This window comes from Nicotiana sylvestris, chromosome 9 (assembly GCF_000393655.2).
Source record: "Nicotiana sylvestris chromosome 9, ASM39365v2, whole genome shotgun sequence".
Lineage (NCBI taxonomy): Eukaryota > Viridiplantae > Streptophyta > Magnoliopsida > Solanales > Solanaceae > Nicotiana > Nicotiana sylvestris.
This window is the reverse complement of record NC_091065.1, coordinates 124,449,550-124,468,056: the sequence shown is the minus strand read 5'-3', so window position 1 is coordinate 124,468,056 and position 18,507 is coordinate 124,449,550.

Sequence of the window (18,507 nt, the reverse complement as noted above, 5' to 3'; positions counted from 1 at the left end):
CATTTAAGCGTCATAACTATTATGTATCGACCACAACCTATTTTACGATGAAACGGACAACACCTCCCCTATATATATGACCTCACACCATTCAAAATAGTCACCAAACAGCCCAAACAACATCAATAATAAACATATTGAGCCTCCCAATATAGTCCACACACAGCCTAATCACTCCATACATACGACGACCACCATAGTCGTGTCAAACAATCTGGAAATGTTACGAATAACTATCAGCCCATAACCCTACATATATATGGTGTTTCCCCACACCCTTCCTCCTCCAAAACTCCACAAGATAGTAGTAAAATACGCAGCCCAACAACAACGCAAAACAGTCCACAAAACAATAACATTACTACCAAACCTTTCGATATATATCTCACAAGTTCTAGCTTCAATGGCTTAGCCGCAACTTGGATAATCTTAAATACATATAGAGTAAGAGGTTACTTACCTTTATACAGAAAGAACAACTCCAATTTGACCTTAAATTTCCAAGAAATATCCCTCCAATGCTGCCACAACAAAAAAAAAAAATGAAACTAGCGATCAATTAGTGTCTTTCGGCACTAGAATCACTTTAGAAGGCTTGAAATCACCTAGTATTGATATTAAGAACATTAGGGAGTATTTACAGAACATATACCCTTTAAAACAACCTCCCACACGAGCTGGAACGACACAAAAATGAGCAACAACAAGAAGAACAAGAGACTTACTAGCGCCACGGAATTCCCGACACTTGATTTGTGTTGTTTGCCCTTTTTTTGGGTCTTGAATCTTGAGAGAACCTTGAGAGGATGTTCCTAGGGTTCTAAGGTCTGAAAATAGTGAAAAGAAATGACTTAAAACGGGTTGTAGTCATCCTATATAGGTCCAAATATCTTAAACCGACTTAGTGGGCCCCATAGAGAGGTGCTTGGCGCAGTCTCGCGAAAACGCGAATATCTCTCTACTCCGAGATCGTATCGATGAACGGTTTAATGCGTTGGAAACTAGACTCATAGATCTTTAATTTGGTGGGTAGATCACCCCGTAATTCCTTGTAAATTATGAGAAAAGATTAGAAACATTTGACCTAATGTTTAAGTAAAATTATGAACCTAAGTTGCGACAACTTTTGTCGACTTTTGTTTCATAACTCGTTTGACTTCAAGACTTATGATACGGATATTATATGATTAAAATACCTTAATAAATGACCTATTGAGTGTATTAAGCACCGCTAGATTACCTGAAAATACGAGTTACAACATCCTTGATTCGTTTAACTTCTAATATTGGTTAATCACCCTTATACACTCTTGTATCACTTAAGACCAATAGGATTGACTTCTTATCATCTCAAAGATAATTCCTTCTTGGATTTATGTTAACTAATATATGGCATGAACTAACACATGTGGATATGGGTTGTAACAGGACATAACTGCGTGTAGTTAATATCGAAGTCGGGAGCCGCCCGTATCAAAACCCGAACAAAACGCCTGCCCCGGAGCCATCGAGATCATGCCCCCGGACCTGATTCGAATAGCGAGACCTCGGAAAGCATTGCCAAACAACCGCACACGATTAACAAAGGGTTGTGATATCGTGCCCAATATGATACCACGACGTGAATCTTGGCCCGTATCAGTGGTAGATCAGTGATTAGAAAAAATAATTTTTTTTACCTTTTTTTAGAATTGTACTTAGGGTAAAACTCCTCTACTATATAAAGAGGAAGTTGATTATTCATTAACTACTTTTGTAACACGCATACCAAGGCAATATACATCTATTTTTCTTTGTTTCTAAAAGTTATTGAAGGTTCTTTTTTTGGTTCATAAATTCTTTATCAACATTGATTCGAAACAGAAGGCGAGCTTTTTGTTAAGCCTTTAACCGAGCCTGAATTCATTATCATTATTGGTTTGGCTATTTACTCTATTTTTTATCTGCTTATCTAACATCATTACTCACTAGTATCGAATTAAATCACGTATCCTTAAAACCACGAACAAATTCAATTGCTATCTGTTTAAAGGGGTAAACACACATCTCTGCCAAAGCAAGAAAAATATGTCAAGCAATAGTGTTTCCTTTTTTAGGAGTTGAATCTGAAAACTGTTTCATCTTCTTATAAAGGAAACCTGACTGGAACTGTGGAAGAATGATGTTAGTCATGACTTTATAATTTCACCATGCAAAAGACAGAATTTATATCAATTAATTGAAAAATCTTTCGGGAAAGAGAGAGAGAGAGTGACCACTTGATAAGTGAAACTCACTGTATCTATGCAGAAGTAACTGAAAACATGATAAATATATAGATTACATATCCACACATATATATACACACATATGCAGAATCAAATCCGGAATTAAATTCTGGAGATTTTTCACATATATTTATACTTTGTGGTGAAATATTGAGTTTAGTCAAATCCGTATTGACAAGTTACGTCCGCCATTGCCAGTACATTATCTGTGTATGTAAGGCTGTATTTTGAGCTGGGCCTGGGCTTAAATATGCTAAACGGGCCAGGCCTAACGGTCCCGGGCTTTGGCGGGCTGGTCCCTGGCGGTCCCGCGCTTAAAGGAACCGGCCCACTATGGGCCTAAGCCCACATGGTCCCGGGCTAAATGGGCCGGGCCCACGAGCCTAAGTGTTCCGGGCTATGTTTTTTTGAAATTATTTTATCTAAGGCAATTTTTTGTAAACTATATATATATATATATAAAATAAGCATCTTGAAATTTAAAAAAATTGTGATACAAAATGGTTTAGTTATTTCTAAATAAAAAATGAGTTTATTCCAAACTGACATTCGATTTTTAGGCCATAATATTTGCCAAGGAAAAATTACTCCTATTCAAAGATCAATTGACTTTGCATCAAAATTTCCTGATAGTATTACTGACAGGACTCAATTACAAAGATTTTTGGGAAGTCTTAATTACATATCCCCTTTCTATAAGAGTCTACCTCGAGATTTAGCCCCTTTATATGACATGTTAAAAAAGGGTTATAAACAACCGTGGACTGACAGTCATACTATGTTAGTCAAAACTATTAAGCAACGTGTTAAGTCTCTACCTTGTTTAACTCTTGCTAATCCTGCATGGCAAAAGATTATTGAGACAGATGCGTCCAGTATCGGCTATGATGAATTTTGAAACAAGTAAATCCCAGTAATAATTGTGAATATCTGATAAGATTTCACTCTGGCAAATGGACTGAAGCCCAGAAAAAATATGCTATTGTGGCTCATAAAATGTTAACTATTGTTAAATGTGTGTTAAAATTTCAAGATGATTTGTATAATCAAAAGTTTTTGATAAAAACTGATGTTCAATCTGTTAAGTATATGTTTGACAAAGATTTTAAACATGATGCTTCAAAATTAATATTTGCTAGATGGCAGGCTCAACTAGCACCTTTTGATTTTGAAATTCTATATAAAAAGGGAATTGATAACTCTCTTCCGGATTTTTTATCCCGTGAATACTTAGATTGATAGTATGGTAGAAGATGAATTTTCTATCCAAGGTTATTCTGATGAAAATCAGAACTAGTGTGCAAAATTAAAATGAATTGTTATCTGTGCAGAATGGACCCTTCGTGGGCCAGAGGCAGAGGTAGAGGAAAAGGACGAAGATCATTGTCACGACCCTAACCCGGACCCGGTCGTGATGGCACCTCTCGTGAAGACAAGGCCAACCAACTATTCCCAATTTGACGTTAAACAGTTAATCAACAATAAAATAGCCTAAACCATGATTAATAATATGAAGTAGCAGATAATATCAATAAAATGCGGAAGTACAACCCAACACAGCCCTAACCGGGGTGTCACAAGTCACGAGTATCTAACAACACTAAGTCCTCAAATGTAACTACAAAGTTTAAATACTGAACTAAGGACATAAAGGAAAGAGATAGGGAGGAGCTCCAGGCTGCGAACGTCAACAACTACCTAAAGACTCCTCGAAGATCCGCCTGAAGCTGGAATGAATCAGCACTCGGGAGCGGGACCAGCTACGCCTGAATCTGCACACGAGGTGCAGGGAGTAAAGTGAGTACTCCAACTCAGTAGTAACAAATGCAAATAACGACTGAAATTAAGAAAATACGTAAGGCACACGACATTTTATAATGAAGCAGTAAAAATCATTTAAAAGCAGTAAACCAGTGAAAATCAAGTAAAACTTCTTTCAACAAGCAAACAAGTAATTGACAGGTAATTAAGGTAAAGTAAACAAATAGAAGTTTGCCCCTCGGGCACAGTATCAGCAAATCCGCCCCTCGGGCAACATCTCAGAACAATACCAGCCCCTCGGGCTCAATCTCATATCACAATGGGTACCCGCGCTCACTGGGGGTGTGCATACTCCTGGAGGGGCCCCTTACGACCCAAGTGCAATAACAAGCCATCTCGTGGTATCAAATCTAGGCCCTCGGCCTTATATCAATCAAGCCACCTCGTGGCGTATATATCTCAGGCCCTCAACCTCAAATCAGTATCACTGTTTCCTCACAACTGGGCCATCGGCCTTACTCAAACAAAAAATACTTACAAGCCCCTTGGGCAATAGTAAAATAGTGTTTCTGTGCCCAAACATCATTTAAAATATCATTTAAGTCTTAAAACTGAGTAAAACATGGCTGAGTATGAAAAATAGTGAAAAAATAACATGACTGAGTTCAAGTATAAAGTCAAAACAGTGAGGAAATATCAATAAAAAGCCCCGAAGGGCTCAAATAGTTGGCACTAGGCCCGAATATGGCATTCAACCCAAATCATGATGATAGCAAATAGGTTTCAGTCAAATACGCGGTAAAATAGTCATTCGGGACGGACTAAGTCACAATCCCCAATAGTGCACGACCCCATGCTCGTCATCAAGCGTGTGCCTCACCTCAACATAGCACTACGATGTGCAAATCCAGGGTTTCGAACCCTTAGAACATCATTTACAATCATTACTCACCTCGAACCGGCTAAATCTCTAGCTCGCGACACCTTTTCCCCTCGAATCGGCCTCCACGCATGTCGAACATATCCAAAAATCAGAACGAGTACATCAACATATGCTAAGGGAACAAAGCCCAAGCGAAAACAATCGATAAAGGACACAAATCCTGAAATTACCAAAACCCGACCCCGGGGCCCACATCTCAAAAATAAGAAATTTTTGCATCAATAGATTCCTCATCTCCCCACGAGTCTATGCATATCAAGAATACCAAAATCGAAGTTCGAATGACCCCTCAAATCCTTATTTTAAGGCCTCTTAAACTCAAGCCCTAATCCTCCATTTTTAGCCCTTTAATTCCTTTAATTACAGCCTTAATCCATGAAATACTACCATAGAAATGTGTTTTAGGTCTAAAATCCTTACCTTAATGAAGTTCCCTTGAAATCCCTCTTCCAAATCGTCCAAAAGCTCTCAAGCCGAAGTCAAAAATGGTGAAATAACCCAAAATTTCGCGAAGGACTCTTTTAATTCATCTACCCAGTTGTTCCGCATCTGCGGCAACTTTTGCCGCTTCTACGATACCGCATATGCGGTCTGTCCACTGCTTATGCGGAAATCACTTAAAGGCCAATTCCGCCTCTGCGGTCCACTCTCCGCATCTTCGACTATGCAGGTACGGTCCAACTACCGCATCTGCGGTTCCAAACTTTCCTCTCGAATATGCTTCTACGGCTCTCCTTCCGCACGTGCGGCACCGCACCTGCGGTCCCCAAACCGTAGGTGCGGAAACACTAGAAGCAGCATAACTTCATCAGTTGCAATGACATCTCAACTTCTCCGTTAACCACCCGAAATCATCCCGAGGTCCCCGGGACCTCAACCAAAAGCACAAACATAACCCAATACCTTATTCAAACTTGTTCCATTCATCAAAATGCCTCAAACAACATCAAATCTACCAAATCACATCGGATTCAAGCCTAAGTTTCTAAAATATTCCGAAATTCAGTTTTGATCAAAAACCCAACCAAACCACATCCGAATGACCTGAAATTTTACACGCACATCCCAAATGGCACAACGAAGCTACTGCAACTCTCGGAATTCCATTCCAACCCCTATATCAAAATCTCGCCTACCAACCGGAAATCGCCAAAATATCAACTTCGCCAATTCAAGCCTAATTCTACTCCGAACCTTCAAAACCCGCTCCGATCACACTCTTAAGTCACGAATCACCTCCCGAAGCTAACTGAACCATCAGAACTCACATCTAAGTCCTCTAACACATAAGTCAACATCCGGTTGACTTTTCCAACTCAGACTCCCTTAAAAGAGATTAAGTGTCTAAAACCTTACGAAAATCATTCTGGATTCGATCCGACCAACCCGATACTATAAAACATAGATAACGAAGCATAAAGAAGTAGAAATAGGGGGAAACAGAGCGGTAACTCATGAGACGACTAGCCGGGTCGTCACATCCTCCCTAACTTAAACAAACGTTCGTTCTCGAACGAGTCAAGAAACATACCTGAAGCCTCAAATAGGTGAGGTTATCTACTCCGCATCTCCCGCTCGGTCTACCAGGTATCCTTCTCCAGGGGCCGACCTCTCCACTGCACTTTCACTGAAGCTATATCCTTTGACCTCAACTTCTGAACCTGACGACCCAAGCTACTGGCTCTACATCATAGGTCAAATCATCATCCAGCTGAACCGTGCTGAAATCCAGAACATGAGACGGATCCCCAATATACTTCTGGAGCATAGAAACATGAAATACCGGATGCACACTCGCCAAGCTGGGTGGCAAGGCAAGCTCATAAGCCATCTCCCCAATCCTCTGAAGCACCTCAAAAGCCCCAATGAACCGATGACTCAATTTTCTTTCTTCCCAAATCTCATAACACCCTTTATGGGTGAAACCTTCAACAGAACCTTCTCGCCAACCATGTAGGACACATCTCGAACCTTCCTATCAGCATAACTCTTTTGCCTCGACTACGCTGTACGCAGCCTCTCCCGAATCACCTTCACCTTTACCAAAGCATCCTGCACCCAAATCAGTCCCCAATAGCCTAGCCTCACCGGGCTCGAACCAACCAACTGGAGATCTACATCGCCTCCCATACAAAGACTCATATAGAGCCATCTGAATAGTCGACTGGTAGCTGTTGTTATAAGCAAACTCTACAAGCGGTAGAAACTCATCCCATGACCCTCCGAAATCAATGACATAAGCACGCAATATGTCCTCCAATATCTGAATAGTACGCTCGAACTGCCCATCCGTCTAAGGATGGAAAGCTGTGCTCAACTCCACCTAAGTACCTAACTTTCTTTGCACGGCCCTCCAAAACTACAAAGTAAACTGAGTACCTCTATCTGAAATAATGGAAACTGGGACACCATGCAAGCGAACAATCTCTCGGATATAAATCCCTGCCAACCACTCTGAAGAATAGGTAGTACACACAGGAATGAAGTGTGCGGACTTGGTCAGCCGATCCACAATCACCCAAATAGCATCGAACTTCTTCAAAGCCCATGGAAGTCTAACAACAAAGTCTATAGTGATCCTCTCCCACTTCCACTCAGGAATATCCATCTGCTGTAGCAAACCACCTGGTCTCTGATGCTCATATTTCACCTGCTGACAATTGAGACACCGAGCTACAAATCCCAAAATATCTTTCTTCATTCTTCTCCACCAATAGTGCTGCCTCAAATCCTGATACATCTTCGCAGCACCCGGATGAATGGAATACCGCGAGCTATGGGCCTCCTCCAGAATCAACTCCCGAAGCCTATCCACATTGGGCACGCAAATTCGGCCCTGCATCCTGAATACCCCATCATCGCCAATGGTCACATCTCTGGCATCATCATGCTGAACTCTGTCCCTAAGGACAAGCAAATGCGGATCATTATACTGGCGCTCTTTGATGCACTCATATAAGGAAGACCGAGAAACCACACTAGCCAATACCCGACTAGGCTCCGAAATATCTAACCTCATAAACCTATTGGCCAAGGCCTGAACATCAACTGCAAGAGGTCTCTCCCCAACTGGAATATATGCCAAACTCCCCATACTCACTGCCTTGCGGCTCAAAGCATCGGCCACCACATTGGCCTTTCCCGGATGGTACAATATAGTGATATCATAATCTTTAAGCAACTCCAACTATCTCCGCTGCCTCAAATTAATATCCTTTTGCTTGAACAAATGCTGAAGACTGCGATGATCAATGAACACCTCACAAGATACACCATACAAGTAATGCCTCAAAATCTTTAATGCGTGAACTATTGTAGCCAACTCCAAATCATGAACGGGGTAGTTCTTCTCATGGGGCTTCAACTAACGAGAAGCATAAGCAATAACTCTACCCTCATGCATCAATACACAACCAATCCCAACTCTCGAAGCATCACAATACACGGTATATGAGCTTGAAGCTGATGGAAAAACCAACACTGGAGCTGTGGTCAAAGCTGTCTTGAGCTTCTGAAAGCTCTCCTCACACTCGTCCGACCATACAAATGAAGCACCCTTATGAGTCAACTTGGTCAAGGGCAATGCGAGAGATGAGAATCCCTGAACAAACCTGCGATAATAGCCCGCCAAACCAAGAAAGCTGCGAATCTCTATGGCTGAGGATGGTCTGGGCCAACTCTGAACGACCTCTATCTTCTTCGGATCAAATTGAATACCCTCGCTGGACACCACGTGTCCCAAGAAAGCCACTGCACTAAGCCAAAACTCACACTTGGAGAATTTTGCATAAAGTTTCTCCTCTCTTAATCTCTGCAACACAACTCTCAAATGCTCTGCGTGCTCTTCCTGACTATGCAAATATACCAGAATATCATCAATGAAGACTATGACAAACGAGTTAAGATAAGGCCGAAACACGATGTTCATCAAATGCATGAACGCTGCTGGGGCATTGGTCAACCCAAAAGACATCACCAAGAACTCATAGTGATCATATCTGGTCTTGAAAGCCGTCTTAAGAATATCTGAATCCCTGATCTTCAACTGGTGATAATCCGAACGGAGATCAATCTTGGAGAACACCCTCGCTCCCTGAAGCTGGTCGAATAAATCATCAATGCGAGGCAAATGATACTTGTTCTTAATTGTTACCTTGTTCAATTGCCTATAATCAATGCACATTCTCATTGTGCCACCCTTCTTCTTCACAAACACAACCAACGCACTCCAAGGTGACGCACTAGGCCGAATGGACCCCTTATCTAGGAGTTCCTGAAGTTGCTCCTTCAATTTTTTTCAACTCTGCTGGTGCCATACGATACGGCGGAATAGAAATGGGCTGAGTGCCCGGCACATGTCAATACCAAAATCAATATCCCTGTCAGGTGGCATGCCCGACAGGTCTGAAGGAAACACATCGGGAAAATCCCTCACAACTGGAACAGAATCAATACTGGGAGCCTCAGCTCTGACATCCCTCACAAACGCTAGATATGAAAGACAACCCTTCCCAACCATACGCTTGGCCTTCAAGAAAGAGATCACTCTACTAGGAACATAATCAGTCATACCACGCCACTCGATCCGTGGCACATCCGGCATAGCCAATGTGACTGTCTTAGCATGACAGTCCAGAATAACACAACACGGGGATAACCAATCCATGCCCAAAATGACATCAAAATCCACCATGCTCAATAGTAATAGATCCACTCGAGTCTCCAAACCCCCAATAGTCACCATGCACGACCGGTACACACGGTCTACAACAACAGTATCGCCCACCGGGGGTAGATATATGAATAGGTAATGCAAGAAACTCACAGGGCATACCCAAATAATGAGCAAAATACGAGGACACATAAGAAAAGGTGGAACTGGGATCAAATAATACAGAGGCATCTCTATGGCAGACTGAAACAATACCTGTAATGACAGCATCTGAAGCAATAGCATCGGGTCTGCCTGGGATGGCATAAAAACGGGCCTGACCGCCCCCTGATTGACCTCCCCCTATCGGGAGACCCTTGGCTGACTGACCTCCACCCCTAGTTGGCTGAGCGGGTGGTGGTGAAGAAACTGGCGCCGAAGCCGACGATTGACCCCTCTGCTGGGATGTACTAGCAACACGACGAGGACACTGCCTTCACATGTGGCCCATCTCACCACACTCATAACAACTTCCAGGTGCTGGAGAAGGGGACTGAAGGTAACCCCTAGCACCGGAGTGACTAGTAGATGCACTCGGCATAGAAGAGCCCTGAGCTGATGGAGCACGAGATGAACTTTGAGTTAGAAGGGCACTGAGTGATGACTAGACCTACTGAGATCCATGATAAACATGACCCGAAGATGCCCCACGATAACCTGGGCAAGCTGACTGAGCAGTCCTGAATGAACTGCCTCTGCTGTGCTGAAACTGGCCCCTCGAAGGAGCACCACTATAGCTGCCAGATCCTCGAGGCCTCTTGGCCTCCCTCTCCTCTCGCTCCTGACGGCGAACCGACTCAATCTCATGAGCGATATCAACCACCTCCTCGAACGTAGCACCATATACCCTCTCCCTGTTTATAAGGATACAAAGATGATAAGTAAGACCATCAACAAACCTCTTGATCCTCTCTCGATCTGTCAGAACCAACCAGATGGCATGACGAGCCAACTCAGAAAACCTCAACTCATACTGTGACACAGTCATATCCCCCTGTCGCAACCACTCAAACTGCCTACGCAGCTCCTCTCTGCGGGACTACAGCACATACTTCTCCAGGAAGAGAATGGAGACCTGCTGCCAGGAAATGGGTGTTGCACCAATAGGCCTACGCCTCTCAAAATCCTCCCACCAAGTGAAAGAAGCTCCTGAAAACTGATAGGTGGTAAAAGCGACCCCGCTGGTCTCCAGAATACCTGCAGTACGAAGCATCCTCTAACACTTATCCAAAGAGCCCTGGGCATCCTCGCCCTCTGTGCCACTGAAGGTCGGAGGCTGCAATCTACCAAATCTCTCCAACCTACGCTGCTCATCCTCCAATATGACAGGAACCACATAGTCCTGAGCAGCTGCGACCGGCTGAGCTAGATGCGACCCCGACGTCTGAAGTCTCTGCACGACCTGCTCAGTTGTGCGAGCGGCGGGAGTCTGATTGCCTCTCCCGGCCTGTGAAGTAGCTGCGGCTGTAGTGGCTGAAACCGCTGAGCCAAGCCAGTGCAAACTAACAAGATCTGTACCAAGGCCTCCTGAAGATCCGGAATCACGATGGGCACAGCTGATGCCTGAACTAGTGCTGCTAGAGCGTCCATAACTGGGACCTGGTCCTGAACTGGGGTAGCTGGTGGATCTACAGGTGCTGCCCTCGCTGCTCTGCCTCTACCACGGCCGCGTCCTCGGCCTCTGGTGGCCACAGCTGGTGGCACTGGTGGTCGCCCTCCCTGTCCGGTAGCACGTGTCCTCACCATCTATCAGAGAATAGAATAACAAAGGTTTAGTACTCGGATCAACAAGTTCGCACGACCAGAATTTCAAGAATATGAAGTTTTTCCTAAAGGTTCTACAGCCTCTCGAGGATAAATACAGACGTCTCCGTACCGATCCGCGAGACTCTACTAATCCTGCTCATGACTCGTGAGACCTTTGTAACCTAGGCTCTGATACAAACTTGTCACGACCCTAACTCAGACCCGGTCATGATGGCATCTCTCGTGAAGACAAGGCCAGCCAACTATTCCCAATTCGACGCTAAATAGTTAATCAACAATAAAATAGTCTAAACCATGATTAATAATATGAAATAGCAGATAATATTAATAAAATGAGGAAGTACAACCCAACACAGCCCTAATCGGGGTGTCACAAATCACGAGCATCTAACAACACTAAGTCCTCAAATGTAACTACAGAGTTTAAATACTGAATTAAGGACATAAAGGAAAGATATAAGGAGGAGCTCCAAGCTGCGAATGCCAATAGCTACCTAAAGACTCCTCGAAGATCCGCTTGAAGCTGGAATGAATCAACACTCGTAAGCAGAACCAGCTATGCCTGAATCTGCACACGGGGTGCAGAGAGTAAAGTGAGTACTCCAACTCAGTGAGTAACAAATGTAAATAACGACTGAAAGTAAGAAAACACGTAAGACACACGACATTTTATAATGAAGCAGTAAAAATCATTTAAAAGAATTAAACCAGTGAAAAATCAAGTAAAACTTCTTTCAATAAGCAAACAAGTAATCGACGAGTAATTAAGGTAAAGTAAACAAATAGAAGTTCGCCCCTCGGGCACAGTATCAGCAAATCCGCCCCTCGGGCAACATCTCAGAACAATACCAACCCCTCGGGCTCAATATCACATCACAATGGGTATCCGTGCTCACTGGGGTGTGCAGACTCCTGGAGGGGCCCCTTACGGCCCAAGTGCAATAACAAGTCATCTCGTGGCATCAAATCTAGGCCCTCGGCCTCATATCAATCAAGCCACCTCATGGCGTATATATCTCAGGCCCTCATCCTCAAATCAGTATCAGTGTTTCCTCACAACTAGGCCATCGGCCTTACTCAATCAAAAAAATACTTACAAGCCCCTCGGGCAATAGTAAAATAGTGTTTCTCTGCCCAAACATCATTTAAAATATCATTTAAGTCTTAAAACTGAGTAAAACATGGCTGAGTATGAAAACCAATGAAAAAATAACATGACTAAGTTCAAGTATAAAGTCAAAACAGTAAGGAAATATCAATAAAAAGCCCCGAAGGGTTCAAATAGTTGGCACTAGGCCCAAATATGGCATTCAGCCTAAATCATGATGATAGCAAATAGATTTCAGTCAAATACGCGGTAAAATAGTCATTCGGGGCAGACTAAGTCACAATCCCCAATAGTGCACGACCCCACGCTCGTCATCAAGTGTGTGCCTCACCTCAATATAGCACTACGATGTGCAAATCCGGGGTTTCGAACCCTTAGAACATCATTTACAATCATTACTCACCTCGAACCGGCTAAATCTCTAGCTCGCGACGCCTTTGCCCCTCGAATCGGCCTCCACGCGCGTCGAATCTATCCAAATCAGAACGAGTACGTCAACATATGCTAAGGGAACAAAGCCCAAGCGAAAACAATCAACAAAGGGCACAAATCCCGAAATTACCAAAACCTAACCCCCGAGCCCACATCTCAAAAATCAAAATTTTTTACATCAATAGATTCATCATCTCCCCACGAGTCTATGCATATCAAGAATACCAAAATCGGAGTTCGAATGACCCCTCAAATCCTCATTTTAAGGCCTCTTAAACTCAAGCCCTAATCCCCCATTTTTAGCCCATTAATTCCTTTAATTACAGCCTTAATACATGAAATACTACCATATAAATGTGTTTTAGGTCCAAAATCCTTACCTTAACGAAGTTCCCTTGAAATCCCTCTTCCAAATCGTCCAAAAGCTCTCAAACCGAAGTCAAAAATGGTGAAATAACCCAAAAATTCGCGAAAAGACTCTTCTAATTCATCTGCCCAGTTGTTCCGCATCTGCGACAACTTTTGCCGCTTCTGCAATACCACATATGCGGTATTTCCACTGCTTCTGCGGAAATCACTTAAAGGCCAATTCTGCCTCTACGGTCCACTCTCCGCATCTGCGACTACGTAGGTGCGTTCCAACTACTGCATCTGCGGTTCTAGACTTTCCTCTCGAATCCGCTTCTGCAGCTCTTCTTCCGCACATGCGGCACCTCACCTGCGGTCCCTAACCACAAGTGCAAAAACACCAGAAGCAGAAAAACTTCAGTAGCTGCAATGACATCTCAACTTCTCCGTTAACCACCCGAAATCATCCCGAGGTCCCCGGGACCTCAACCAAAAGCACAAACATAACCCAATACCTTATTCAAACTTGTTTCAATCATCAAAATGCCTCAAACAACATCAAATCTACCAAATCACATCGGATTCAAGCCTAAGTTTCTAAAATCTTCCGAAATACGCTTTTGATCAAAAACCCAACCAAACCACATCCGAATGACCTGAAATTTTACACACACATCCTAAATGACACAACAAAGCTACTGCAACTCTCGGAATTCCATTCCGACCCCTATATCAAAATCTCGTCTATCAACCGGAAATCACCAAAATATCAACTTCGTCAATTCAAGCCTAATTCTACTCTGAACCTCCAAAACCCGTTCAGATCATAGTCACGAATCACCTCCCGAAGCTAATCGAACCATCAGAACTCACATCCAAGTCCTCTAACATATAAGTCAACATCCGGTTGACTTTTCCAACTTAAACTCTCTTAAAAAAGACTAAGTGTTTCAAACCTTACCAAAATCATTCCGTATCCGATCCGACCAACCCGATACCATAAAACACAGACAACGAAGCATAAAGAAGCAGAAGTGGGGGAAACTGAGCGGTAACTCATGAGATGACTGGCCGGATCGTCACAATCATCCTCCTCCTCAGGAAGATCATATTCTTAAGGATCGTCGTACGGATCCTCATCCAACTCTCCAGTAATACAAATGGGAAAGGGAAGTTTGATAAACTCAAAGGTTTCTCTTAAAGCTGAATCTTCGTCAACTCCTTCCATTCATCTAGAAGATATTCCAGAAGATAGTCTGTTATACGGTCATCTACAGGCATATCTAGCCACCCAAAAGCAAAGTGATACATTTTCTTCAGTTGCTAAAGAAGAGGACACTGATGCTATCAAGTCCTATGAAAAATTATCAAACAAAGAAATGATATTTCTTGTAGAAAACTCTAAGATTCAGAGAAAAAATGAGCCATGGAAAATATTCCAAAGATATCTGATTAATGGATTATACTATCCGGGGGAGTCATACAAAACCCGTTCTTATTATGAGACTATTCTCACCAGTATAGGCAGTGCAGAATTTCAGCACTTCTCTGGCTATAACACGAATGAGAATGTTTATAACTTCTCAAAGATTATTATTAAATAGATTATATCTGTTGAAGATTGGGAAATTTCCATGATGAAAGAAAGGCAGATAAGTCTTAATAAATCTCTGATGAATTTTACATACTGGGATTATATCCAAGCCTTTGATAAAGTGCTTTATTACAACAATGAGAAATGAGAGACATAAACATACATGGTTTATAAAAGTATGTGCAAAGATATTTGCAGGACCAATTCCTAATTGGTTCCTAAAATGGTGGTTATACCATTAACAATAAAAATTCTTCCTGATCCTTTTCTTTCATTATACAGAGAATGGGCTAAGGTCTCACCGGATTTAAACAAGTTATGCAACACAGATTATATCTATCATTTAGAAAAATTTGACCAAGTGTATTTCTTTTTGGAATTCTCTATCCCATGGATTCATAAATGGACTCCAGAACTGGGATTTACCGAAGAACAAATTCCCTGCTTATATAGGGTATTCTACAATAATTTCTGCGACAAGTGGATGAAAACAGACCCCAAAACTAAAGTGTTATACAGTCAAGAGCTCTTGGATTCCATTAAAATAAAAATCCAGGAATACTCAACCAGTCCTCACAATAAAATGATCGATGATAACTAGGTCAAACATATTGCCAGAAGAATCTCGGTGTAAGAAGGAGATAAAACTGAAATGATTAACCAATACTTGGAAGAAGTGAAACAAAGTTTACTCCCGTCTCTTAATCAATATGAGAGATCTGACACTTCAATGCAAAGTGAAACAAGCGGCGATGATATCGCAGACAATGATTCCCAGCCTATGCAACCAGAGAAGATATTATCTGGTAAAGCCATAGACAAGGCGGAAGATTTCCTCCAACAGATGAAAAGATTAGAAGAAAGGGGACTGTGATCAACGATGATGCTACCAAAGACCCCTCTATAACAGTAGAAACACTGTTTAAAACAGTAGATACACTATATACACAGTAAATACACTATGTAGGGACCCACATAAGAGACCCACGTTACTGTACATAGATTCTTTATGTTTTTTATTTCTTCTATAAATAGGAGCCTTCTTCTCATTTAGAAGGCAAGGAAGAAAAAATTAGAACTCTCTCTCTCTCTCTACTGTAAATTCCTCTTGTAACCAGTTGAAGTAAATAAAGATTTGGGTTCAACATTTTCAGGCTTTGCCACCTGGCCTTTTAAAGGTATTTTATTTATCATAGTATTTTAATTACTTCGTCTCTCTCCCCAGCCGTGACTATGTCCGGCTAAAAAGGATTCATATCTATGTTGAAGATCTAACTTCTCTTGCATATTAACCATGAATGATCGAGACTCTTTCAAAATATAAAGAATTTAATATAGTTTCTTGGCTTGGTTCCGAGATGGTGGTACAGTCGACTCTAGTACTACTCTTATTGGCTTTGCCTTAGTGGCTCCGTCTAGCCAGCTGTGACACTAAAGCCCGCTGAAATTGTTAAAAGGGCGTTCTCTTTCACAGTTAGAACCGCTAGACACATGGGCTCAATAAGAGTATGTATTAGACCTAGACAGGCCCCTTGCTTGGGTAAAAGGATAGATCCTTCCATACAGTCATTAAATCTATAATACAATTCTCGTATATTTCGAATCTTTACTGGTCGTGCGGACTATTGCCAACCTTTAAAGGTACTAAACAGCTAGATCTGGATGGCCAACGCTATTTTGTGGTTGGCCGACCCGATCCTAGATGTAAATGGTATTGTCTCCTTGTGGTGACCTTTGACCTAGCAAAATTGGTTTCCACTAAAATAGTCTGATCCGATGTATCATATAATTTACATCATGGATTCAAAGTGGACAATAATTTGAAATAAATTCTATAAGATAAACATATAAGTTCAGAACCAGGCGCATAATTATAACCATGCGTTTTCACATTTAATGTCAAAGCATCAAGTATATTAGCATTAGAAAGAGATAGCTGCAGATTGGGTTGAGTATTAAAATATCTGGACCATAGGCCACAGTAGATTCAATCGAACCCATCAGAGACTGTCTGAAATTCAAATTTCTAGCATCTCTAAGAGCTGCCAAAAATGTCTCTGGTAACCCTTTAAGGGTTAATGGCTTAAACGCAATTTGAACCATGCCAATATGCAGGTAATTGTAATGTTGTTTATATAAATCAATATCGTGTTTGCTTAACAGACAAATAGTCTGTTCAGAAGAATTTAACGTCAAAGACTGTTCAGTCATTTTTATCAATTATTTTTATTATCATAAATGGTTTTAATAGAAACTTTAGGACGATATACTTTGATTAATATGAAGCATAGACATATTGATCTTTTCAATTAGAAGTATTGAGTATAAATATATTCGATACTCTAAAATCTCCTAAAGTACAGGAGAAGATTAAATTGATTGCTGAACAAATGGCCGTTGATATTTGTGCCGATCATCCTAGTGCCTTTTGGAATCAGAAAAGGCATATTGTCACTCTTCCTTACGAAGAAAACTTCTCCGAGGAAGATATTCCTACTAAGTCTCGACCTTGCCAAATAAACGCTGAATTGGTTGAAGTCTGCAAAAAGGAAATTGATAATTTGTTACAAAAGCGTTTGATAAAACCCTCAAAATCTCCTTGGTCTTGCTCTGCATTCTATGTAAACAATGCTGCAGATTATTTCTTCTATAAATAGGAGCCTTCTTCTCATTTAGAAGGCAAGGAAGAAAAAATTAGAACTCTCTCTCTCTCTCTCTCTCTCTCTCTCTCTACTACAAATCCCTCTTGTAACGAGTTGAAGTAAATAAAGATTTGGGTTCAACATCTTCAGGCTTTGCCACCCGACCTTTAAAGGTATTTTATTTATCATAATATCTTAATTACTTTGTCTCTCTCCCCAGCCGTGACTGTGTACAGCTAAAAAAGATTCATATCTATGTTGAAGATCTAACTTCTCTTGCATATTAACCATGAATGATCCAGACTCTTTCAAAATATAAAGAATTTTAATATAGTTTGGCTAGTCATAGATTCTTACCTACTGTTCAACATATTTCTCCTGTTGAACCAGTCTATGGACCAGCTCGCAATCGTGCAGCCTCTTTACACACTATCACTACAAAAATTAGTGATAAGCCTGTTGAAAGGGTTAAAGTTAACCCTCAAACAAATATTGTTCAGGACAATGATGATATTTCTGATAAGGATATTCCTTCTGCATCCGAAATGGATTTCAATGAGATTTAAATGATCCCACATCAAATTGATTTTAGCCCAGGTTCTCGGGCAAGGAAATATATTCAAAAAGAATTTTTTTAAGGGTTACCAGAGACGTTTTTGGCAGCTCTTAGAGATGCTAGAAATTTGAATTTCAGACAGTCTCTAATGGGTTCGATTGAATCTATTGTGGCCTATGATCCAGTATATTTTAATACTCAACCCAATCTGCAACTATCTCTTTCTGATGCTAATATACTTGATGCTTTGACATTAAATGTGAAAATGCATGATTATAATTATGTGCCTGGTTCTGAACTTATATGTTTATCTTATAGAATTTATTTCAAATTATTTTCCACTTTGAATCCTCGATGTAAATTATACGATACATCGAA